This window comes from Podarcis filfolensis, assembly GCF_964270895.1.
Source record: "Podarcis filfolensis genome assembly, chromosome: 5".
NCBI lineage: Eukaryota > Metazoa > Chordata > Lepidosauria > Squamata > Lacertidae > Podarcis > Podarcis filfolensis.
Genome location: NC_139608.1, coordinates 69,455,042 through 69,483,037, shown reverse-complemented (window position 1 = coordinate 69,483,037; position 27,996 = coordinate 69,455,042). Strand labels below are relative to the sequence as shown.

At 41.2% G+C, this 27,996-nt stretch overlaps 1 protein-coding gene across 1 annotated transcript in view; it reads right to left on the bottom strand.

Annotated features, from left to right (window-relative positions):
- CDH23 (cadherin related 23) overlaps nucleotides 1-27,996 on the bottom strand; it is a 398,874-nt gene that overhangs the window by 317,860 nt on the left and 53,018 nt on the right. The gene's annotated exons all lie outside the window — the stretch shown is intronic.

Genomic DNA, 27,996 nt, shown 5'->3' with positions numbered 1-27,996 from the left:
TATGTGTACATGTGAATGCAATCAACACGTGCTTGCAAATGTAGTATTTAGGCACACTCATGAAAGCACAAAGATTTTCTACAAGTCTCTTTCAAATAGAAAATCCAGGTTTACTGCCAATGTAATATATGAAGCAGCCTTTAATCCTGCACTATAAAACAGATTTTTTTCCTCCTACTGTACCTCGCTGTCACTCTTTTACCTCCAGTATCTATGAAAATAAGCTCTTGTCATCATAAATTTGCTAGACTTGAAAACGCCGCTGGGCATCTTTTTTCTTGCCCTTGGCTAATCATCTAGTTCGCCCCACCCCAGTAAAGCAATTGCTGGTTTTTGAAAACTCGCTATCCAGCTTCTAACGTTGTTGTTTCCTACTCTATGAAAGATTTTTCAAGCAATTTGGGCTTTCTCCATGGCAAACTCCTAAATTTTTTTTAAAAAACTGTTTCCTTTCGCGAAGTTAACCTTGCTCTGCTGAGTCGGCACTTTGTGAAGAAACTGCACTTTTTTGACAGAAAGGAATTGCTACACACGGGAAAGCTAAATTAGCTCAGAACTGAAGCAGACCCTCCAGCTGAGTCAATCTCAGGAAAGTTGAAAGGCATACATGCATCTTCTTGAGTAAAAAATATATATGGGCATGCAAGACCTTCGGCAACAGAACACAGAGATAGCATCGGCCTCAGACCAATACAAACCCCTCCTCCAATTCAGTAGCATTTGCACACTCTACTCACCAGGACCTGTATTTTCATAAAAAATGAAGTTTGGGGTGGAAATTATGTTCAGGCATCTTTTGGGAGGGGGTTGTATCACAACCAAGAATGCATATATACATATGGTTTTCAGGACCACACTTAAAAACAAGGTAGTGCCAAAATATTGGAAAGCAGCATGAAGTTGCAAGCGTAGGATGCCACAAAAATGGGGAAAGGTCTGGGATTCCACACTCATGGCATATTAGCTACACATTAAAATGACAGTTTTAGTGCTACATGAATGAGTCTGAAATTTGGGGACTCCCCTCTCCCTTCTCCTTCCCTTAGTGTCACCATGAGGCAATGGGAAGCATTTGCTTCTGTTTTCAACTAACCTCAAATGAACACTATGCCCAAGCAGAGACAAAAGTGTGAATGGTTTTAACTACGGTTTTCCAAAGAATCCAACTTCAAACTGAAGTTTTCGATCATGGTTTGTTCAGACAAACCATGGTTAAAACTAACTGCTGTTCATCCCAGTTCTAGCATAATATAAAACGGCAGAAAACTGATGTTTCCAGTCCCCTCCTTGTGACCACAGAGGTGAAGGGAGGCATGGTGGGGAAGGGGAAGTTTGTGCACACTGTTTAAACTATGGCTTGGCACTGATTCCAACACAGTCAGTGTGGACTGCCATCCAAATTTATCCCACTCCATCTTAACAACAGAACCTTTTAAATGTGTGTTCTTAAGTCTGCTGCACACTTCATGCCTAGACTGCACATATTAGGTTTTTCTCACACAGGTACTCTGAAAATGCGATACCCATGCTTGGATTTCTGGTGGGCCTAGAGCACTCACACTGGGCAAGGTGGGTGGCTGCAGTTCCACTCTTTTACCAAGTATAGCTGTACCAAGCATCAAAAGCAGCCCACTGTTTTCAGCATTAAATCGCCAGACTCAATTATACCGTGCTTAATTATAACTTGAATCCAGGAGGAAGAATTATGCAGTGCAGCTCAAGTCACAGAAAGGTATTGTATTATTAACATTTTGTTCAGACATTGGATTCCTCCCTCCCCGGGAATTAGAAAACTACCAAGCAGGGAAATGCTGTGATTATTTGAATTTTCTGGCTTTGATACTGTAGGACCAGGGGAGAGCTGTGTTGTATCAATGCAAGATCTCAGGGGCTCACTTCTCCTTCCAATGAGGGGATGGAGAAATGATTGTGCAAAACCAAAATAGTTTGCCCCCAATCTTTGCTGAAGGGCGATCCCTGGCAAAACCATCAACTTGCAGGATCACACTGGAGGACCATAGGTTAGCCACCCTTTCCCTAACAGCAGCAATAAGAACTACGAGGGAGCTTTGCCACAATGAGACCACTGTGATAGACCACTGTGATAGGATATTGGTTTTGTGAATTGAGGTAGCTGCTTCCATCCACTAGTGTCCTGGGGCTATGAAGGCAGAGGTGTATCAAACACAGTTCGGATCCTGATCACATGAAACCTTGAGCAGTATGACAAAAAACCTAGTGCAGTACCTAACTATATAGGCTGTAAGCCTCGGGCAAGACTTTTGCTGTAAGTACACATGGGGTCTCTCTTCCATCATCACTTTGTGTGATTCTTCTGCTCAGAAACAGAAGAGAGCAAAAATAATAAAAAAATAAAAAGGGCCAGATACCAAGCAAGACAACAAAGCATCTGTGGAAAGGAGCAGCAGCACCACAATAGGCCCATAGCTAGGAGCTCAGGATAGGTGGATAAACGATAGAGGCCTGTAAAGACAGGGGTTATGGGGTGCGGGGAGGGTTACTTAAAGAAACCACCCAGGGAGAGTTGTTGCTGTTTGTTTACAATGCTGGGAAAGGCCAAGAATGAAGTCAGCACTGGATAGTGTAGAGCAGGATTGAGCAGAACATAAACCATGACCGAATGGTAGACCTCTATAGTGGATAAGTTTTGAATTATGGTGCTGGAGGAGACTCTTGAGAGTCCCATGGACTGCAAGAAGATCAAACCTATCCATTCTTAAAGAAATCAGCCCTGAGTGCTCACTGGAAGGACAGATCCTGAAGCTGAGGCTTCAAAACTTTGGCCACTTCATGAGAAGAGAAGACTCCCTGGAAAAGACCCTGATGTTGGGAAAGATGGAGGGCACAGGGAGAAGGGGACGACAGAGGGCGAGATGGTTGGACAGTGTTCTTGAAGCTACCAGCATGAGTTTGACCAAACTGCGGGAGGCAGTGGAAGACAGGTGTGCCTGGCGTGCTCTGGTCCATAGGGTCACGAAGAGTCGGACACGACTAAACAACATAGTGGATAAGCAAGGATTCTGACTCCCAATTGTAAAACAGCAGCAGCAGCAGCAACAAAAAAGCTTTGTTTTTCATTCTAAATTAGGCTGCCCAGATGAAGAAAGCAAGGAATGGCAGAACAAGTTAAAGGGAGAAATGTCTGCTGTTTACACCTTCACTTGTACCACAGCATTCCAAATGTGAGTTGCAATATAGATTTCCAGAAAAGCATTATGATTTTGACAGTTCTATTTTCAAATTTATTTTCAATATGTTGCGTGTACTAGGAGCTGTAGCCACGAGCATACATGCCTAGGGGAGATGCCAATCCTAAACTAGATATACTTGTATTGTATAATACGTGTTACCAAAATATATTGCATTGATGTATTTTTTACATGAAAACACAGCAAACATTTCAAAATTAAAAGCGTATTTTGTGAAACGGCTACCCAAAACAAACCCCTGCAACGGAAATGTGGCTATTGCGATTGTGTAGGACTGAAGAATCACAAAGTTTTGCATATGCTTTTCAAACAAATGAAGCTTTCAATAAAGAGATTTACAAAAGAAGAGAAGCAGCAAAAGGCAAACAAAAGACAGCAGGTACTTTGATTTCATTGCTGTCAAAGAGAAAACCTCTTTCTCTCTCTCTCTCTTCCCTGCAGGCACTCAAAAAGGTGGAGGCGGAATCATGAAGTGCAAAGATGAAATGGCTAAAAATGCATAGCGTGGTTTGCTTATCAAAGCTAGGGAAACCCTGTGGAATTCCAGCCCAAGGTCAAACCATGTGACACACATAAAGCCCCTCCATTGCCAGAGGCCATTTCTCAGCCCAGGGAAAGGCATGAGTGGAGCTGGGTGTGAAAAATGGAAGCTCCCCCCACCACCATACCCATATCCGTGGGATAGAAAGATCAGGGAAGGTTACAACTCATTGGAGACAAATGCTCCAAACATTGCTTGCATCTAACGTGTTGAATTTGATGATTTTCCTATGCGCAGAAATCTTATATACCAAGAGTTGTTGTGATGCTGTTTTCTGTTCTTGGTATTCCTGACTTCAGAAAGGCGCTGAACTACACTTTCAAGACTGAATAAAACAACAACCCATTAACACCCCCCCCCCTAATTTAGCTGAGTAAATAAAATAGAGTAAAACAATCTACAACTGAAAAGCATTCTCAAACAGGAAGGTTTTCACAAATTTATGGAAGGCCATTAAAGAAGGGACAAGACATAGGCACTTTTGGAACACAACTGACTTTCTCAGTGGATTGAGGAAAGATCGTGAAATATGGAGAAGGAAGCCTTGCAACAATGTTAGGGAAAATGTTTTCTGCATGGTTCATAGCCAGGTGCAAAGCAACGCCATAAAGATGAGCAAGAGCAAAATGGCAAAGACGGCAGAAGATCAGGGCAGCAAATGGAGATCGCCCCAACTTTCAACACTTTAAAAAGATGGTGATGTAACTCTAGTAACTACATTACTAGAGGGCATCCTGACCTAAAAAAGAGAGAACTTCACTGGGATGCAGCAATGAAGTTCCCTTAGGAATGTTGGAAGCTGCCTGGCTTTGACATTCAACCAGCTTTAGCATTCAAGTTGCCACATTAAATAATGATACATACATTAAAAAAAAAAAATCTTATCTGATAATTTCTATTTAAAGAAGGAAAAGAATGGGAATTGAGGGGAGTGACTTAGGGCATATCCATACTACAGGTTAAAATTGTTTTAATAGCTATTCCCTCTTCCCAAGGAATCCTGCTAACAAAATTCTCAACACTTGACTACATTAAAGTTCCCATGATCCTTTAAGGCAAACCATGGCAGTCAAAACTGAGTGTAAAAGCAAGACCCATTTACAATGCAGATTAAGGCCTCAGAATAATTACTTATTACTGTTCCTAAGTGTGCCAAAGCCTTCACATGACCGTGTGATTTCCTTGCGGTTGCATCTCTATTTTCTCATCTGAAACATAATGCTATTAATATTGTCCTCCCTCCATGAGGTATTGTGAAGTTCAATTCATTAATATTTGTCGAGCCCATGAGATTGCTGAATGTAAGTTGCTGATTTAGTGATTATTTGGTGATTCATTAAAAGGAGATGAATAACCTCTTACACGAGCCACACAAAGAATGAATGCTGTATTAAAGCCTTTTGCTTTGCTAAATTAGGGACAGGAAGTGTAGGCTATTTCCTTAACTAGGGTTGCATGAATAAATAGAAAAACAACTAAACATTAATAATGAAATTAAGGGGTCCTTATTCTTTCCTTCATCAAAACCTTGTTACAAAACAAATTCAGAATCATTACCATGCCAGACCTCTATTCTGGAGCTGGCTGCCTCCAGTAATGTGTGAAAAGGGGTGTGTGGCTGAGACAAGGCACAGTCTGATATCAACAGTGCCAGGCTGAGGAAACAAGCAGCCTCAAGTGTGTCTTCCTTGTCAGGGTCTCTGAGGTCAGTAGCTTCAACTGCAGCCTGCCCTTACAACAAGCAGAATGTACTGTACTGTTCTATACAGTAACAAGGAAAAGGCAGAAAGCCGGGCTTCTACAAGGTGTGACCAGAAATTTTGGTGAATGGTCACAGAAATCGGACAGTGAGAAATATTTGAACATACAATCGGCATCAGAAACCCACGAAATGCTCACGACGAAGCTGTAACTTGAAAGACAGTGTATGAGTGACAGATAGGTAGCCGTGTTGGTCTGCCATAGTCAAAACAAAATTTTTTTTTCCTTCCAGTAGCACCTTAAAGACCAACTAAGTTAGTTCTTGGTATGAGCTTTTGTGTGCATGCACACTTCTTCAGATACCTGAAGAAGTATCTGAAGAAGTGTGCATGCACACGAAAGCTCATACCAAGAACTAACTTAGTTGGTCTTTAAGGTGCTACTGGAAGGAAAAAAAATTTTTGTTTAGTGTATGAGTGGTTTAAGTGTTTCCGTGAAGGGCGGCAAACCTTCGAAGATGACCCTCAGTCTGGCAGACTGCCGATGAGCAGAACAGCTACAAATGTTGACAGAGTTTGTGAGTTATTGATGCGGGGTCAGTGTTTGTCCATCCAAATGATGGCAGAAGAATTGCATATTCCGTGTGAAATCATTACTGAGGTTACCGAGTTGTCCTATCCTCCATATTCTCCTGATCTGGCCCCACCGGATTTCTTTCTTTTTCCAAAACTGAAATCTGCGCTGAAAGGGCACAGATTTTCCAACATTTCACACATCCAAGCTGCTGTGATGAGGGAACTGAAAGAAGTACAAAAAGAGGACTTCTCCAGAAGTTTCCAGCAGTTCTATGAATGTTGTCAACAGTGCATTGCATCAGAGGGGTCCTACTTTGAAGGCTTGTAAGGCATGTATGTCTGAATATTTCTCGCTGTTCAATTTCTGTAACCATTCACCGAACTTTCCGGTCACACCTTGTAGCAATGCTGGGCCCAGACAAACCTGGGGGGTTCATACTGCCTGCCAATCATGAAGTTTGGCCATGCACACTCCTATTTCCTTCCACACATGAAGGCTTTGAGGATTGATCATATAGGCTAGAGTTGCTCTTCAAATTAGTTAGGTCGCAGCAGTTCTGCTAGTACTGACCTGTTCAGACAGTAATGTTCAAGGCAGAGCCCCATATAGAAACACAAACCCCTGTCATATTGCTTGTTTGATTCATTAAAATGAGAGAGAGGTGCAGATACACAAAGCTCTTAGATCAGGATGCCCTGCTTTTAACTGTGGATGTGTCTTGGTGGATGGGGGAGTCGTGAATACTCAGAAGAGAGTGTGACATTTTGCATATATTTCACCTATACCCCAAGTTATTTTTCACATGTCCCAAGTCCTGGTTCCTTTGAGAACCTCTACAAATTATAGCTGAGACCAAATACTTAGTGCCATCTAATCAAAATAAGTATAGCTACACGATGAGTAGCATGGCCACATGGATAAAGTGGGAGAGAGAAACAAGCATCCTTTCTCTCCTGTGCTTGACACTATTGGGAACAAATCACAAAATGTCAACAGAGTCAGTAGAAAGACTGTAAAACATGGACAAATGATCTTCTCACACTGTAAAGTTATAGGCTCCATTTGTTTCCTCTCAGGAGTCAGACAGGGCAGTTAAGGGTCCTGATTTCTTTAGATAATCTCAATTTATCTTGTCTTCTTTTGCTCACTCTGTTTCGATCACAGTTTCTCTCTCTCACACACACATGCATTCTTACATTCTCTGGTACTTGAACTTAGTATGACCTTAGTATATTTGTATGTCACTTCCCCTTCCTAGTCTATTATACATTCCTCCTGTCTGATGGCCTTGTTTTCATCCCAAAAGCTGAAATTTCTAACATAGCAAATACCAATTATTACACTGAACTGGGCATATCAGCCTATAAAAGTTGACAAGTTTCTCTCAGCATTCCTCCTGGAAACCTAGTCCTTTCAGAGACCTTTAAAGAAGACATTGATGGATAATGTCTCCATAATCCTTTTCTTCTTTCACACAAATCAGAGAGCAGATAAGAAATCCTTCATCTTACTTGGGGAGGAGGTGGGGGAAATCAAAGAGCCACTGGGGTACTGTTGCTATTCCTTTTAAAACTGAGAAACAGAGACCCAGAAATATTGATAAAACCAATATTTATTTGTATAAGATAATTATATCCACCATTTCTCTATAAAATAGCATTAGTGGCATCTAATATTTAAAACTCCCAATTAAAACAGTTTAAAAGTGTGGGGGTGGAGGGGGGAGAGACAGAGAGAGCAGCCAGGAATCTTTGGTAACTAGTTTTGGTGTGCTTAAATGGGTATAATTTGCTCATGGAAATGTGTTCCTGTGAACACCCTTGCTGTTTTTTTAAAAAAGGTAAAGGTAAAAGACCCCTGACAATTAAGTCCAGTCACGAACAACTCTGGGGTTGCGGCATTCATCTCGCTTTACTGGCCAAGGGAGCCAACGTTTGTCCACAGACAGTTTTTCTGGGTCATGTGGCTAGCATGACTAAGCCACTTCTGGCGAAACCAGAGCACTGCACGGAAATGCTGTTTACCGTCCCGCTGGAGCGGTAGCTATTTATCTACTTGCACTTTTTGGCGTGCTTTCGAACTGCTAGGTTGCCAGGAGCTGGGACCGAGCAAAAGGAGCTCACCCCATCATGGGGATTCGAACTGCCAACCTTCCGATCAGAAAGCCCTAAGGATTAGTGGCTTAGACCACAGCGGCACCTGCGTCCCTGCTGTTTTACTCTGGACCAAATGAAGCTTTCAGAGACTCTTCAGAGGCAGCCCCATGCTCAACACATTACATTAGTCCAGTCTTGATTTAACTAAGTTATATATCATTGTGGATAGAACTCAAGCCTCACAGAGCTGAATCTAGAAACTCAAACTATAAAGGCTCTTGTGTAGAGTGTCAATCTGATCTTTGGTTTATTCCTATAGATCATGGCATCAGTACAGTTGGCAAAACTTGAGGCCCCCCATTATGAGCAATCTTTGATCCTGTCACTAACCCTCATTAGAAATGTTGCCTGTAAGTTATGCTTAAATATACTGACTTCCTAATACTTGATGTAAAAGATCAGCACACAATGCCTGTGTTACCAGAAAAGTTTAGTGACACCTGCTGTAAGAAAGAATTGGGTTCTCCACAGGCAAAGGAATCTTCCTCCGAAGCTAAACTAATGATTCAGGAAGCATACAGATAACCAGTTCGTCATTTCTCACTAAGGTCATGTATTTTCAAATACTTTTCTGTTTAGTGAAATGAACAGAATAATAAACAGACAATGGTGCAAAGTAATACTCACTCATCTAAGAAGTCGTCTCCCCTCTCTGTAGAGAATAGTTGGCCACTGTCATGAACTGGCAAGGCGATGGGCAGGAGGAAGAGAGGTTTAAGCCAGGACTGGGACACACTGGGGCAAGGAAGGAAGTATTCACAGGGTGACAAGGGGATGGAGGTCCACCCACAGGAAGCAGGGCTCATCACCAGAGCCAAAGAGGCCTCTGTCCCCATGGACATGGTGGGCTCTGAGAAGTAGGGAGCAGTGAGAGTCGTGCTCTAGCAGGCTGAGGGCTTGCTAGCTCTGGGAGGAAGTTTGTGATTCCTCAGCTTAAATAGGCTTGGAGCAGGTGAGGGTCACTGTCCTTGTCAAGCCCGGATGCTACAATCAGCAGGCAAAGTACAAAAGGGAAGCAGAGTTGAGGTGCTGTGTCTGCTCAACTATCCATGTTGATGGACCTCTATGAGACTGTGCTTTGGGGTTGACTGCTGGACTTCAGGCTTGGCTACTTGGATTGACCCTGAGCTGATTTTCCTGATCTTTGCTTGTATGAATTGACCCTTGGACTTTGAACTTTGGGCTTGGCCTACTGATTTGCTGCCAGGGGTTCAGGATAGCAAAAAACTATTTTAACCCCCAGATTTTCAATGGTCCAGTATCTCAAAAAGCTTATTTGCTCCTCAACAATCTCAAAGGCTAGCCCTATGTTTTGCTGGACCACAGACCAAAGAATGGCCAACAAATTTCTGTGCCCTGTTTGGTACAGAATTTTATGATGAGAGCTTACCTCTCACAGAAAACACGGCCTCTGACCCCTAACTTTGTGTCCCAATACGCTTCAAAATCAGGCATTTTTCTCTTTTTTTAGTGTGAGTTTATGGCACATTGTTGTGCTTACTCTCTAGGCTTTTTGGTAGTTAGGGATTCTTTTACTCTTAAATCTAAAGAGTAAAGGTGTGTGAATGCTTAATGATCATATTGCTGCCTGAATATTTGTAACTTTGCTATCTGAAGCAACATCCATATACTCTGTCTCTCTTCACTTCTATGTAATAAATCATTTGTTCTTTATTTCTTGGGGTGTGTAACTTCTTTAGTGGGCACAAGGTTAAGGGTAAACACTTATTCATAATGGGCGCACGTACCGACACCAGCATAAGATTCCTCTCAGGGTTGTGCCCTGAGTACACACGAGTACTGGACTCGCATGCAGGGTTCAGACACGCAGCTCATAACACTTGTTTCATGAATTATGACTCACTTTAGCAAAACATCTTATATCAGAGATGTTTTGGCAGGCTTCAGCAGGTAGTATATTTGCTTTCGTCCACAGCAACAGGCAATTTCAAATGCGGCACATAAAAACTGTGATGGATTAATTTTGCACCCAGTTATGAATTTGAATTTACTTCTCTGTTGTCTCAATACAATGTAAATTGTACCCGCAGACTTCCCACTTACGGCATTCAAAATGCCAGCGTGTCACATCTGGAACAAGTTCACCTACATAAAGACTGGGGACAGCAGGAAACGCAACTTGCCACAATAGCAGCCAGAAAAGAAAGCAGGTGCTTTAATGAAGAGAAAGTTATTTCTCCACTTTCAGCATAAGAACTTATAGTAATAAAAGTAGGGGGGGAGGGGAGTAAGGAAACACAAGTTTATAATTGGTGCAGCTATCTTCTCTTACACTTACACATTCCCCAAAAGCAGGAAGGCTCTCCAGCACCCAGTATGGGGTATCAAGGGGCAGCGCAAACCACCCAGCAGCACATGCGCAGCAGCACTATGTACGGGGCATGCACAGTGGTGCCAATACTGACGGTGCAGCTTGAGCACCATATGGATGGCGGCGTGGTCCACCGCTTGTGGCGGAATCCTCTGCTTGCAACTGCTGCAGCAGCAGAGGGATCCTCCACTTGTGGCTGCAGCGGTGGAATCCTCCACACACGGTGGCGGCGGCATGCGGCAGTGGCAGTACACGCCGTTGTGCCCAGGGAGCCCCCCATGGGATGCCTTCTTGTCACCCCCCTGAGAGATGGCACCCAGGGCTAGCTGCCCCCCGCCCCCTTCCTCTGCCACTGCCCAAGAGTTGTTTAATACTAATATCTATGCTGCCTTTGGGTTACAGTTGATTCTCTTATTTTTATATAGCATTTCCGATTTTCTTTCCAATTCCTTTAACCCAACCTTTGAATTCATTGAATTTGATCCATTCCTCCTTTATTATGTCTCTACAAGTAAAGCCCAGAATTAATTTTCCCATGGTTTTCTGTTCAGTTCCATGTTTTAGTGAAATGTGTATGTTCCATAGTTGGAGATCACCACACCAAATAAGACTCATTGGAAAAAATAATTTTCTTGACAAACAAATGGACTGTGCATGTTTTGGAATACAGAGATTACACTTTAGCATTTCTGCATCCGGTCTTGACCCTTCCTTTGATTTCATTCCATTGATTTCATCACTTGACATTAATGGCACCCAACATATATGCTTATTGCTTTTTGGTTACTTCCCATTTTAAACAGTTGACCTTTGCTAACATTTAAATAATATTCAGCAAGCTCATTATTAAAGTGTTGTCTGGGATAGTTTCTTTCAAAGCAATTATTTCTTGTTCTTGCATGTTTTTTGCAAGGTTTTCACAGCTGAGGTACAAGTATGTTATGGACAAAATGTGGGGCATTTCACTGGTACAAAAGTGTAAGCTGGTCCCTTCTTTACCAAAATCTTCCTCCACCACCAGATTCTGTATTCTGGTACCACATAAACAGCTGTGCACACAAATGAGTGAAGCGAAGTGAAATAGGGACAGGGAAGGCTATATAGAAAAACTGCAAATGAGCAACAACTGCTGAAGTAGGCAAATATCATTTATTAGGGCTGCCATATGTCCAGATTTCTGAAAGATGGCACTTTGTCCTGGATCTTAGACAAGTCTCTCAAAAAAAGCTCAAAAACTTTTGGGGTGTCCTGGTTTTTACTTTTTGAAATATGGCAACACTTATATTTATACCCCATCCCATCTGGGCAGCTTCCAAAGCACATAAAAACATAATAAAACATCAAACATTAAAAACTTCCTGATACAGGACTGCCTTCAGATGCCTTCTAAAAGTTGTATATTTATCTCCTTGGCATCTGATGAGAGGGCACTCCACAGGGTGGGCACCACTGCTGAAAAGACCCTCTGCCTAGTTCCCTGTAACTTCACTTCTTGAAGTGAGGGAACCGCCAGATGGCCTTCAGAGCTGGACCTCAGTGTCCGGGCAGAACGATGGTGGGTGGAGACGCTCCTTCAGGTATACTGGGCCAAGGTTAAATGAACCTCGCATTCTGCAAGCAAAGATATAGGGTCCTTGCTACAATAGAAGTGTTTCCCACCACCTAAGTAGGAAGAAGTGATAACAGAACACCCAGGTTCTGTCAGAACTCCCGTTATCCCCTGAAAACAATGTTATCTGGGTGTTTTGTGTGACTGCAGTGTTCTAATACACTCACTCTTGCAGACTAACACACTCATGCAGAGATCATCAGTAATGTACCAGTGAGGACATAAGCAGCAGGAAAGCATTGCTGATTACAACTCTAGTAGAAATATTGTGACAGCTCACCGGGGTTTGTAGAGAATATTAACTTTTGCCAAATTTAAGGGAGTGGAGGCAAAAGAAACAGAAACACAAGGAAAGCAAAAAATGCATCCTAGGCTCTGGCTTTAAGACTGAAATGATGATAAACAGGATAAACATTACGAAACCACAGCAAATAGTAAAAATTGAATGAAAGACAACAAGAATGGGGCATGCAACTCCTCAGTTTCTTCTTCCTAACCCATCTACTCTAGTCCAAGAGCAATGACTTTCCATACTGAAAGCCTTTTAAAAATAATTTCCTCTCTACATTACCTAGAAGCCTCCTAATTACCTACAATGATCACAGAGCCATTCATTTTACCCTAAAATTAATGCATCACTTTTCGAATGATATCACACTAATTTATCACAAGATTTATGAAACTTGCACTTTTTCTAATGAGTTTTATGCAAATGCTGTTCCATCCATTGTTTGTGCCATGAAAAGCTGCTATGTCAAACAATCTTGCTGACTTTTTTTTTTTTTGATGCCTTTTCTTAGACCTTTTGCTCTTCACAAAAGACGGCAGGTCAAAGTGTGCCCTTAATGTTACCAACTCTAGTTGTTTGGCCAGGACCAATGGGGCATGAAGATTGATGCTTCACTGAATTCTAAAAGGAGGAATTGTTTGATGACATGGTAGCATCTCATTTAACATGGAAGTGCAAGTCTTTAGTGGAAGTCAAAGTAAAAACGCTGAATCAAAAACAATTGTCTGGCTTGCAATAGGCAGCCACGAGTGACTGTCTGGGCTTATTTGTCATCTCAGGTCTTGAAACAGGAAACGGATTGCTTTTTTGTCCAGCAAGGATGTGGGGGATGGGGTGCGAAAGAATCACATAATTTAAATGCTGTTTAAAAAAACAAAAAATCATACTGATAGTGAACTCATTCTACAAGTATGAATCCTTGGCTCCATTCATGGACAGGAGGAAGTTATCAGCCACTGGTCTGGGGAAACTCAAGTTTGCAAATGTACAAATGCTCTTTAGAGAAAGGACAAGAGGAAACACAGGCAAAAATGTGGGCTGGGATGCTGAGTGACTCAGGGTGGAATGGGATGGAGTATCCTAGAGAAAGGCATGGCTGGTTGTAACCCTGAAACCAGGACTCCAAACTGCAACATTTTGTTGGAGAGCCCACTTGTTTATAGACTGAATAGCAAACTCAAGTGGTTTAGAAGCTGGGGGGGGCAAAATAAAAGAGTGGTTTGTACACATTTAGGTAACACTGCAGGGACACAAAAATATATATGTTTGTAAATTAAGAGACCCACCAAAACAGACCCCAAGTTTGTAAATTAAAAGACTTTAGTGAAGAATGAGCATGCTAGAGTGGTCTTCAGGAGCCACAAAATGTTGAGTGCTAGGAGGAAAATAACCACTGGAAACCAGAGAAGGGGATGTGCCTGATTTAAATCCCTTTAAGAGCTTATTATACAAGAACAGGCACATCCAATTCTCAAGAGACTGTGATCTACTCCCAGTATAAAATAACTGGCAGTGATCTACCCATTGTCATTTGAATGGGGGAGACACCAGAGCCCATTAGACACAACAGAGGGGCAGAGTGAGGGCAGTGGGGGTGTTGTGGGAATGTTCAGGGCTGCAGGAGAGGATATATTGTGAGATTATATCCTTATCCTACTTGTGCTAACAAGTTCCCAAAATATCAGCAGAGTTAATAGACATTCCCCTTTAAGTTCGCAACGGTAACGTGTGCACAGGTTCGCTAGAACCTTTATAATAATTACTCTGGTAATTTCCCCTTTTGTTCCCTCTTAAAATACAAGACACAACACAATCTTTATAAAAGTATAAAAGAGTTTACTCACGTTCTGTTCACAATATGATCCCAGAAGGCAGACAGGCTTAAAAAGGTAAAATACATTTAGAATCTATCTTATAGGAAGATAGTCCTTTTCTCCTCTCTTGGCTGAGAGCCAAGAGGGCATGTCAGCAGATGTTGCTGCTCCGGAAGATGAAGATGAGAGAGGCAAGAGAGAGATGGCTGGTCTGCCCTGTGCTTTTATCATTACCTGCACAGGTGAGGTCACACCCACCTCTGGTCACATGCGGAGGAAGTCTGTCCCAGGAAGTTTACCTGCTTGCTGGACAGACATCCCTCCCCATGTCCTAACATGTACACTCTAGGAATGTTGTAATTGACTGCTCCTGTGTTTTACATCCCACAGGTGTGACTATCATCCTGATGTTTTTTTTCCATCTAGGGATCTACCTGTCAATCATGATCAACCAGTTGGACATCCCTGTACAAGAAGAAAGGAACCCCTGCTAGGAGGTGAGGGTGTATGGCAACGTTTTGTTGTAGGTCCACGTTGTTATTCTGCTATGATAATATGTTAACCAGAGAGAGAGCCGATATATATGAATGTCTTCACTCAAGAACCTAAGAGTGCACTTTATCATTCAAAATGGGTTTGGGAGATTACTTCAGATGGGTGCTGGCTCAGATGAAGCCCTGCATCACTTCCCATTTCAAGCATCTTAATGAATTTGAGGAAGAGGATTCTGATTACCAACCATTCCCACAATAAGATAAAGTTAATAATCAATGCTGTGCTTCATCAATTAAGCACTGTCCTTATTTGCCAATTGAAGGAACTGAACTGCTAACTGGTATCCCAATTCTTCTAGGTATCTAAACTAATTGGCAGTTTCACATCTAAATCAATAGTCCATTGTCACAGCTAATGTTTACACAAAGAAGCTTCAAAGACGAAAAAGAAAGAACTGCTTTTTCAAATAAATCCCCCCTCCTGAATCCTATATTAAAGAATGAAGAACAAGTGGAAAATACAGTAATTTTGAGGGAAGCTTGGAGAACATTGTCCTTCCCTTTCTCTAGGACTGGAACAATTTCACTCACAAGATACTATGAGTATAACACTTTATTCCCTCTGTCTGAACAGTAACGTCTAGAAGAAGAAAAAATAACCAATCTTGCCAAAATTGTTTTGATTTTCCTCCAATTCCTACAGATGTTTCACCTTAGGAGGAAACTTCTAATCTGCCTTGTTGTGTTCACTGGTATCACTAAAGATGCACAAAACCCATCTGGAAAAGGTTGCTAATTTTACTTTTAAAATCCCCTCACAACTCTTATTGGTATCTCACCTCAGATTTTGTTTGATATGAATGGAGGTAACTCTAACATGGCTTACTTGTAAAAACAAGAAGATAAAATTAAATTTATTAATCTGAGCTAAAATAAACAATTTTTTATGACAAGCTTTGACTCAGGAATCTCTAGGAAAAGAACATTATGCAACAGGATGCAGTATTTTTATGCTACTGAACAATGACCTATGAAGAACTACATCTGGTGAGTTAGAAACACACTTTGGCTTATTTGGATCAATCAAAGATTTCAAACCTGCTTGACTTTTCCACCATATAGCAGACACAGAGAAAGACAGATCAGCTGCTGGTGGTTCAAGTTTGGATTTCTAAAGACACCAGAACAAATAAGACCAAATCCTATTGTTCAGTCTTAAAATACGGGGTTCCATGATGTTCCCCTTTTTCATTTTCTTAATGTATACATGTTCTGAACTGTTGTGAAATATCTGAGCTACTTTCTAAACATATGATGGGAAGGGGCACCTGTTCCAGGATTTATGAATGATATTGAAGACCACCATGCACTTACTAGAACACTTATTGCAGCCCCAGTGTTTCCACCCACAACGGTAAGGGAATGAAAAGTCCCCCATTCACCACATTCCTGTTACTGTGATCAGCTATTACAAAGGCGAGTTTGGTTCTTTGGCAGTAGGTTCATTGCTTGCCTGCCTGCTAACTAACCAATTCACAACAGCAACCCATATTCTCTTACAACAACCAGCATGGCAGCAACTGCAGAAACAGCAGCAGCAGCACACACACACACCAAGAAATGCACTTCTAAAGGGAGCCTTAGTCTATAAATCCTATGTTAGCAGTGGCCTTGTTCAGAGAAGCAACACTTTTGGCAGCTGCCATGATACCTAAGTGTTCAGCATGGAAGTCACGTTTCAAGATGAGTCCTGTCCCCTCCCCACATCAGCTTCTCTCAATCTCTCAACTTCTCCAGCCTTGTAGAGGAGGTGGCGAAGAGAACTTGGCAGGTGGCATGCAGGTACCTCATCCACAACTGCTTATCTGCGTCTCTGCCACCACTCCATGGTAAATTGCTTGTTGATAAATGAGGCTATTTAGGAGCGAGTGATGCCAGCATTACAGTTATTAATGACACCAACGTGTGGAGACATTTAAGAGCGTCCTGGTGTTCTATTGTTCTCTCACATGTGAGTAATGGGGCAGTTCAGTTACAGGAGTTTAAACTAGCTCAGGTTGTTTAACAACACACACACACACACAAAATAAAATTGAGGAAATGGATGGATTGTGCTGGACCAGTGATTTCACAAGTGAATCAATAAATCCTTCCAGAGGGCTGGACTACGGTTCTGGTTCTCTGACTGAAGCTGAAACCTAAGTATTGTAACTTACAACAACTTCATATCTGAGCTCTTGACCCATATCACATAATTCTCATTGCCTTCTGATACAAACAGTTTCCACAGCAGAATGAAAACACAAGCCTTTGAATAGAAAAAGAGAACAAGGTCTGCCTTCTCTCTCATGACTGCCACAGACATGAAGACCTTAGCAGAGCAGTCTACACAGTAGGCTTGTATATCTGAGAGAGAAATGTGCAGTATGGTACATATTGAAGTTTTATGAAAATTAGTATATTTGAAGAGGGGGAGGTTGTTTGAAATTTCTTTACTGCTTTTGCATCTTTTATGTGTTTTCCATGCTATCAGTTTTTGTGTGTAACAAATGCATAGTTTTTCTCATTTACAGTTCACTCCATGTCTTTTCCTCATGGTCACTGAGATACCACATTTTTCTAGCATTCAAAAATATTTATCACTGATGAAATGTAATCCTGCCCCTAAACAGCCCTTCCTTCCATTTTTATTGAAAAATTGGTCTTTTTTGGAAAGTGACTGAACAAAACCATTTGACTAAAACTTTGATCAGTTATTAGTCAATATTCCTGCAGCTCTCCTCACAGTGGAAAAAAATGAAATAAGCTGCAACTCTGTTGACAATTAACACTTCTTAGCTTTCCAGTTTATTGCATCCTCTTCCTCACCTTGTCCAACATTCACAAAGTGCAAGTGAAATATTTTTGCTTAACTCCTTTGGAGTTTGCATACCCACATCCGAAGCACACCACTCAGAAGTCTAGCAATAACAATTAAAAACAAAACAAAAGGAGCAAACAGAAGCCTGACTATCACCTTGGGAGCAACATTCTTGCAACCATCTGCAGTATATCTATATTATTTATAAAAATTCTCGCAAAAAAATCATCAGCCTTTTAGTGCAAATTTCTCCTAATAACTGTATTTATCTGTGAAGTTTTGACTTATGTACATATTTTTGCAAGCAGTTTTCTCTAATATAATGCATTTTAGTATTTGATAACATAATCATTTTTATGTATACTTTCCCCAAATAAGTGCAATTTAAAAAAAATATTGGCTGGAGAGGTGCATCGCAAAATTCAGATAAATTTCAAAGCATGGTTGTGTTTTGCTTCTCATATTTGTTGAATTAAACAATTTATATACCACTTAACTATAATAATCTCTAATATGGTTTCAAGAAGTGTGAATTAGGTAGTTTCTCATTAAATTGCAAACAAAAATTAACCCACCCACCCCAAATTCCTAAATTGGTGAAATGCTTTGCTTAATCTTAGGTAAAGCCTTGAAGTGAATAAAATTATTTTACATGAAGTGAAGTAAATTAAAAGCAATCAAGAGAAAGTTAAATGCAAGTAGCTTCCTTTGTAGCTTCCCACTTTAAAATACCAACAATTCATTATGGCATAATCTTTCATAGGCCAGCACTCACTTGATTAGATTCATGAAGTGCTTAGGTACAGAAAGACAGGTGGTTTTTTTAAAATGAAAGGTATTCTGTTTAAAAGTGTTGTACAATGCCATTTTCATCTGTCGTCAAAATACTGTATACACACCTACCCACGTAGGTGACCAACCTCTGACTAAAGTGAAACTAAAGTCCACAAGCGTCCGTGTCTCAATCAGCTGTTATTCTGTTCAGGTTCCATAGGACACTTTGTAGGTTTTGCTACAACAGACTCCCACTGCCAAACCCTCTGGAAATTCCTCACAAAAGCATTTAACAGTCCCTGGTCCATATGCACAGCAGCACCCTCAACCTAATGGCGCAGAGCACAGTTACAGGTTAAATTTTTAAGAAAATAAATCATGCTTACAGGAGGCCTAACACCTCCACCCCCACTCCCCTTATATCTTCTCTACCGGTTCACAGTTACGACTTTTCTTTAAATTTTCAAATAGGCCTTGTTCTGACTAGGAACAATGTTACCACATAACCAGATTAGGCTACCTGAAAACCTAACCGAGTGCAAACAAAGCTACTTCAGAATAAGGGCATGCCACTATACTGAATAAGTTTTGTTTGTGCTTCGTAATGTCATGAGGTATCCAAAGGCATGAGAAGGCAAAATTGAAACAGAAACATTCTGCAGGAATGTTTACAAAAAGCCTCTCTGTTTCAGCTCCACTCTGCTTAGCACCTGTTGTTGTGAAATTATTACTAACAGGTATGGCAAACAGCTATTACACCTAACTCACAGTTTGCTGTAAACATATTTTGTTCTATGAAGTTAGCTGCTTCTTAAAGGCACCCTTCCAATACTGAAAAACTTGGGACTCACAATGAAAATAGGTCAGCCAAACTAGCACCTTCCAACTTTTATAGGCACTGCCTCTTAACAAAAGCGTTTGGGGCAGATGCCACAGAAACTTGATAGACCTGTGTGGAGAAAATAACCTACAGATTTCAGACTGTTAATTCAGGACCAAATATTTCAATGAAACTTCTCAACTTTACCTTATAGTAATCCTCCGCGAACGTCTGCCTTGTCTAGTGTCCATTCCGGCAAACATCTGCAGCAAACCCAGAAGTACCGGAATGGGTTACTTCCGGGTTTGCTGCTCACGCATGTGCAGAAGCGCAAACCACTCAGCGCGCGTGCCCTGGGTCTTTTTTGGGTTAGCGGCCGGGGCTCCAGAACAGATCCCAGCCGCAAAACGAGGTACGACTGTACTTCGGTGTAGACTCCTTATTTTATTCCCATCACCTGACTTGAATACAGCCAACTCATTAGCCAACCATTCCCAAAGCCCAACTCACTGGGTATTTTTAAAAAATGCATGAAATGTTTTTTAGCCATACACTAATGACAGCACACACAATATTATTACACACACTCTCTCTCTCTCTCTTCAATTTTATCCACACAACCATCCTGCAAAATCAATTTAGAAAATAAATAGTGACAGGATCAAGTCACCCAGTGAGTTTAAAAGCTGAATCTAGATTTGAATGCAGGCCTCCCCAATTAAATTACAACACCTCATCCACTACATTATATTGACTCCTGATGGACTGAAAAGTGCAATTATCAAGTGATATGCCGCCTGATCAGTGTTGCCATCAAGGTAATATAATCACTTAAAAGTTCAATCCATGACAGCTGTCCTGTGGCATCAACTTTATTTGCAAGCAAGTCATCACATTAACAATTACAGCAAATCACAGTAATATACAGAAGCATAAATCAGACATCAAAACAAAGAAAGAAAGTGAAAACTGAGTATTGCAAAAAGAAGCATGGAGGCGCGCACACACACAGGCTTCTCCCCTACCAAGAATAGATGAAAATGTGACCAAGTAACCTCCTGGGTTCTCTCAATTTCAACATAGATTATCATCATCATTATTAAAAAGTTATAATAAACCCCATCAGCCAGCAGTGAATGAGAATGGAATAAAGAAAGGATTTCCTTTGCAGCGAGAACTGCAATACAGTCTAACTCCATTTAATGCCTATACAAATAAAGAGGCACCTCTACTGAGCCTGTTTTGCAGTCAGCCTTCCCCTTGCCATTCTCAGTAGAAAATGTCTTCCAATTCATACACGCATGCACACCCATGCTTTCTGACAAATTGCTCAAGGTGCAGCTCTAACAATACATTTTTCTAGTTAAAATGCAATCTTCCGTCAGTGCACAAGTCAGGGAAGTTAGCTGTGCTGCTGACTGCCACAAAATGTAACACTGAACTGATGGTGACCCTCACAAAGAGAAAGCCATTTATAGCAACTTATTGCCCAAAAAACGTCACAAGGGAAGAAGAGTCTTAAGAGGACTAAAGTACCGTGTAATGGTCTGTACTCCGAGACAGATTCACACACAATGTGATATAGGGACAAAAAGAGGTGATTTGAAAACAGTGCTGACCTCTTAAAGCCCAATTTCTTAGGATGTGGGCCTGTGCCATTGGGGTTGGGGGTCGTGACACACCTACAGGGCAGGAGAGGTCATCAAATTTGCTGAGACTCTGGCCTGGTTTGCAAGAGTCGTGGTAAGCCAAACAATGACTTTCCTGGACTGTGTGAATATGTTGGCTCCCAAGGAAGAGATCACAGCTGTTTTGCTCTTCCTTGGTCCTTTTAACTCAAAGTGGCAAGCTATGCCAAGGTTAGGTTTAGTGTGCCATCCAAACTCAGGAACTTATTCATAATCCTGGGTTTGGGTGACCTGCTTTGGCTTAGCAGCCTGAGGAAGCTAAAAGGACCAGGGAGGAGCAAAGCATCTATGATCTCCTCATTGGCAGCAAGTGTTTGAAAAGACAGCATTCCCCCCCCCCCCCCGAGATTTTTTTCCAGGCCTTCACATCTCTAGGCTTATCTGCTATTCTTCTTCTTATTTTTTTTTTTAAGTATTTGTAGTTTTCCTGAATCGTGTCTAGTTTGGATCCTATAATTTTGCATACTTGTGCAGACCCCGGAGTGCGTGCACAGATGCTTGTACCCAAATGAGCTCAGTTTTCAGCCTTTCTCAAATCACCTAGTAACAAAAACAGCATCAGATGTGTTTCAGATATGACAGATGACTTAGTACGTTGTTTTCAAGCAACTCGTGTGCTTAGCCGGCATGCAGGATGACAGACCTTGGGAACCTGGGCATTAATACTGGAGATTTATAGTCAAATCTGTCACGGATGGGGGAACTTTTCCCAAGAATGACTATGCTTGAAGGTCGCTTTTCCTGGGTGATAAGTATAGAGAAACTTTCTCATCTCTCTCCCTCTCCCCTCCTAAAAACAAAAGGCATGTTTTTGGAAGAGAATAAGGGGGAATGTGTGTCCTATAATATGCTGTGCTTTCTGTTTGCATGATTTGTCTCATTTTCTCTCCTGGATGTTTCCAAGACCAGCAGCAGAAGCTTCTCAACACAGTGGGTCCCCTACATCAAAACCCAGAGTTTTTATGCATGCCAATTTTAACATAGCAATATGCTATTATGCAGAAAAGAACAGGAAATAAAATAACTGTATATTACTCAGAACATGGTAGCATTGTTTAAAGTTTTCTGCACTCCAGTTTTTTTGTGATTAGCGATTGCACCATTATCTATATGGACCATTGAAATAACTCTACCATGTGCTGAGAGAAAGCTAAACCAACCACTCAGTTCTACTCCCATTTCTATTTAAGTGTTGGACTGCACATCTGGCAAGGGTAGCTGTTATCAGCAGGGAATCAGTGAACCATGCTGCTCTGCTGGTGCAACATCAAAGTAATGGCACAGGTCACAATGCTATGCTTGGCCTCTTGTAATGAGGGCAGGGAGGAAGGGGTGCAAAACTTGCATTTGCCGTCTCCTTTGTAGGCACCATTTCTGTCTGTTGTGATTGTATAGCCTTAGCTTGTGCCACTGTTGAATTGTCTTTGTCTTCTTGACCAGTCAAATAATTGAAAATGCTCTACACTGTTTTCCCCCCTAAGTATTTTAAAATGTGGCTTTAGACAGTGGTCAACCTTTTAAAACATATTCCCCTCTCTTTCTCTCTCCCCCATTCTGTATACACACACTGACACAGGCTTACCATACATGCATACTATGTGACTTGCTTCCAAAACACGGTCAACTATTCCTTGCAGGAGGCTGCAGTCAAAACCATTATAATTCGGAGGCCAACTCACACAGTAAGTAAACACAGGTATTGGATGGATTGAATATCTACCAGTATTAATTGCTGATACTCCTATCTGCCATGAACTGCCATGAACTCCGACTGCTTGGAAAAATCCCTGAAGAGGCAGCAACATAGCTTTGGAGAGGTGGGGACTTTCAGTCTCGGCAACTGATGCATGGGGTAAGACCTTCTGGAGATGAGCTGCTGTGCTCATTAGGCCTGACACTCAGACAAGTGAAGATTTTGTTTTTGCTAATAAACAGTTAACTCCAACTTTGAACAGTGTGATTTACTGCTGGCTCATTCTTTTGACATTTAATTTGGCATGGAAGTCCTAACATTACAGAGCATGATAGAGAAATTCCCACCCCATTCCACCCCCCACCCCAATGTCTTCATAATTTTATGTGCCTTGCTTACATAGCCTTTTAGCCAGCGCTTCTTTAAAATGGAATGCCTTTGTCCATCTTTCCTAGGCAGAAATCTGTTCTCTAACTCTACTAGTACATTTTGTTGCTTTTTGCATTTCTACCAGTTCTACTACATCCTATTAGATAAGGCATGATAAACTAGACAAGGAATAAGGGTGCCAGTAATTTAAAATAGGCCACTTGAATTTCCCCCCCTTTCCATTCCTATTAAGTTTCAACATCTGCACTGAGAAGTTATCCACAAGGTTTTGTGAAGGTGTGAAGTTCTCATTCTCTCACCATGATATGTCATACCACTTTTGTGAGTTACATACATAATGCAAATTAGCTGTGACACTCATTATCATTAGCCATCTTTAGTGAAATGTTAAAATATTGGTTTTCATGAAGGCATTGGGGCAATGGGAAAAAGACAAATTTGGTTATGCTGTTCTTTAAATACCACACTGCCCAGATAGCCATGGAGAATTGCTGAAATTTTCAGGAACTGCAGAATCTGACCACTCACACAAGAATAGCTTTCTAACCACACGGAGTGTGAGTTTGCTGTGGGCTCCAGCATGCGGCAAACTGTCATCGCACTACCATAACCATTCAGTAATCTGGGAAGGGGTGGAGACTGTATGACCCTCAACTCCTCTCTCTGTCTATAATTGACATGCAAAATGGACCTTCCCCATGAAGACTCCATTGGAGAGGTATTAAAAGTAGGGCCCACACAAAACAGTTCCACTGAAAATCTAATTTCTATATATCTGTTCCAAAGACTAGTACTGAATGAATATAACAAGCACATTAAGTACAAGCATCCCCCTACTTGCACCCCAATCCTGGTCACAGAACCATTCTTCCAGATATTACTCCCTGCCTTCATCCCACCACCCTCTTTAAGAAGCATATAAGGAAGTTGCTGAATGAGACACAAGTTCTTCCTAGTCGTAAAAGTGATACAGCAAACGTGCTTTGAAGCTAGTGTGCAAGTGGTGTGTGCAAACTTGCATGCAATTATTTCAACAACACAGAATTCATCTTAAAAGTTTTGAGTAGGTAGTTTCTTTGTTTTGTTTTGTAACACCTGATAGAAACAATACAATAAGAGAGAGAAGCCTACAAGCCTCACAGTTCTCTACTCTTTGCCTTTTTTTAATTACAGAAGTGATGGGGAATCTACAGCCCCAAGTCCTATCCGCTCCTGCCAACATGGGCAAAGAGATTATAAAAACACAGAGCAATAAGCACGGGGTCAAAGATGATGGGAGTCGTCACCAAACAGCATCAGGAAGGGCTACAGGTTCCTCACCGTGTATTATAGCCTTCTAGGAGTCCCTTGCACTAAAAAGTGTCTTACCCATCACCGTATCCTGCATCCCACTTGGCCAGAATTTTGCTCTTACCACAACTTCTAACATGACATTATGTTTGATGAGCATTCTACTCTGGCCTCTCAGCTTGGCTTGCTTAGTTTGGAATCTGTGTGTTTTCATGCATGATCTTCAGCGGTATTGACTCTTGTCATGTATGCCTTGTTTGTTTTCCTTCTAAAATTATTAAAGATGAATGGAATGTAAGTGAAGGGTGGAAAGGGATCAAAATAAGGAACTGGAAAGGAGTTCCTCTGTATCAACACGACCAAAAAACAACAACCCCATTGTCTAACTCTCTCTTCTTGACTTTTCTTGTTATACTAGTTGTCTAAAATCTTGTCCCAAGTCCAACCAGGCTATATTCTAACCATGATCTTGCTTTTATAATCGCCAACATATAATTCATTACAAAGCCAATGTTTTCCTTTCCTCAATCCTGAGAAATACAAACTAGGTTGGTAGTGTTCTTTCACGAGGCTGACTGATGTTGGACAATGAAGACTTCTAAGATATACAGAACTCTTCATAGCCAATTCTTCTATTTTTAATAAAAGCAAAAGGGAAAACATTTGTCACTACAGAGTTTATAGAAGCACTGTACAATATGCACATTAATAACAATAAAGATGTCAAGCTGTCAGATAAGGAGCTAATTTCACTCTGAGCACAATTAAAGATGTTATTATCCTACCACCTGGGGCCACGTCTGCTTTTACAACCCAGCAGGCTCCAAGACAAAAGAACGGACCAGAACCACAATGGTGCAATGGACTGTTCTGCCAATCCTCATCTAACTGAACTCCAACTCCATTCTCCAGCCATTTCAACATATTATTTATTTTTGCCAGTAGACTCATGTGCAGGCAGACACATGCACATTACATAGCTGGGATGAGTACCTGAACCCCTCGGAGAATAATAAGGTTGGGGAGCTTTGTGCATTAACAACAAGTTCCTTGCTACTGCCACTTCACAGCAGAGGAGATCCTGAACAAATGGTCTATGTTTCTTTTTTATTTAGGATTAGCAAAATCGCTGGCATAGAAAAGGTTGGCAGTGGGGAAGGTAGTGAAAGATCTCATTTCTTCTTCCTCTTCTTCTTCTTCTTCTTCTTCTTCTTCTTCTTCTTCTTCTGTGATCACTTGTAGCTGAGTAAGATTGTCTTCCATAAACACGGTTTTAACAATGAGTCCCTAAGTGACTGTGGAGGCCAATTCTGGATTTGCACATCCTTCCACAGTGGAGACATTAGTTTCCAGGCGGGAGTTGATCACAGTGTGGATTTGCCAAGCGTGCCTTCCTCCTAGCATGTTTCTCCCTTGTGTACTGAGTTCAAGTGTCTTCAAAGCCCATGAGACCTTTGGTAAAGGCTGTTCTCCAACTGGAGCGCTCGCAGTTTCCCAGTTGTCAGTGTTTATACTACATTTCTTAAGATTTGCCTTGAGACAGTCTTTAAATCTCTTTTGCTGACCACCAGCATTACGCTTTCCATTTTTAAGTTCAAAATAGAGTAGTTGCTTTGGAAAACGATAATCAGGCATCTGCATAACATGACCAGTCCAACAAAGTTGATGTCGAAGAATCATTGCTTCAACACTGGTGATCTTTGCTTCTTCCAGAACACTGATATTAGTTCGCCTGTCTTCCCAAGTGATGTGTAAAATTTTTCAGTGTGTGTGTACATGTGACATTCTTTCAAACAATGAACCTCCCAACTTGAGAGGCAGATTTGCCCAATACTATGCCATTCAACTTTTCTAACCCTGGGTCTCATCTTTCATCCCAACCATCCACAGGGGATTTAATATTTTATTATATTATTTCCACTTTTTTTGTTGCTTTCTGGCTCTTCTCTCTGGTTTTCCACTACTTCCATCCTTTTGCAACCAAGACAGGATTTTCACAATATACTAAAATGCGATAATTCAGCAGCAATAATATTAGCACACACACACGCCTTAAAAACTGTTCATGGGTGTGTTTATCTTTTGCATCTCCACTTAATCACGAAAATTATGCCTGAAACTTTTAGTTGATTGAGTTAAAAAGATGTCCCCGTTTAATAGGGAAGAAGAGCCTTTTTTCCTTTTTAAATTTGTAAAATTATGTTTAATAAAAGTTCCCCCCTTCAAAGAAAGCTAATAAAATATCATGGGTAGCAGATAAGGATGTAAGAAAGAATATTTTTCCATTCTGCCATGTATTATTATTATTATTAGTTTGTTTATATCCCAGCTTACAAATAAAAACAAGAATAGATAATAACATATTGAAAAAACAACCATTAAGAAATAAATAAGCATTTCTAGAAATATGTGTGTGTGTGTATGCGTATGAGTGAAAATGTGTGTGTGTGTGTGTGCACGCGTGTGTATAAATCTATTAAAACCATTCAAATAATTACAATAAAAACAGATTAGCACCAGCCCTTTCATTAAAAGGAGTCAGTTCCCAAAAGCCTGTTGGAACAAGAAAGTTTTCAGCTGGTGGTGGAAGGACAACAAGGAGGGAGCCAGTCTAACTTCTCTAGCGATGGAGTTCCAAGTTCTGGAAGCAGCCCCTTATGTGATAGTTTGTGGTCTGAAAGCAACAACAGCAAATACTGAATGCATTCACTGGATTGATTTCCATATCAGTCAGGGGACAAATAAGTGAACTTTGGCAATTTCCACTCCCGTTTCCATTTTCATCAGAATTCCCCGACATTCCTAGCGGCAGGTGTTTTTTTTTTTTTACAAGAGGCATCCCTCCCATTTCTCTCTCTCTCACTTGCACACACATAAATACAAATGCAGATTGCGCCTGCTATGACAGATGTGCATTTTTCTTCAGATAAATTGTTTTATTTGTATGCAAAGTTATGCATAGTCAATACAATAATTGATCTCTTTAAACTCATTTGCACTTGGTGACACTGACACATGGCAGAGAGCAGGCCAACAGCTCCTTCTTCCAGCTAGTTACCACACTTGAATGGAGAGTGTGGTATCAGGAAGAGCCTTACGCACACAACTTAGAATTCATCCCCTCCTTCCCCTCACCCTCCTATTTTGCCTTTGCAGCATCTTTATTTCAACTCCCATGCAAATGAATGGAATGTATTACACATAGGGTAATGGCCTCATTTTCTACCTTCGAATTTCACGCTCGCAACATCTTTCCCCCAACCCATACAACTGAATGGAGCTCTGTTATTTTGTATGGAACTGGTTGCCCACCAGGACAAAACAGTCTGAGAATATAACACCAATCCTGGCCTGACTGCACCGGCTGCCAATTAGTTTCCACGCCCAAGGCAAAGTGCTCTTTTGAACTATAATGCCTTAAGCGGCTCAGGACTGCAATACCTCAAGGATCGCTTCTCCCCATATGAACTGACCAGGACCCTGCGATCATCATCTGAGGCCCTTCTTCATGTGCCTCTTCCACGAGAGGTCTTCTGTTGTGCCTAATCGTTTGTGGAATGTTCTCCCCAAGGAGGCTTGCCTGGCACCTTCACTGCATATCTTTAGGCACTAGGCAAAAACTTTTATCTCAGCCCTTTGGCTAATTAAACAATCTATGGCCTTTTAAACTGGGGGGGAGGGAGGCATTGTTTTGTTATCTTATGTATTTTTGTGTTTTTATAATGTAAACCACCCTCTG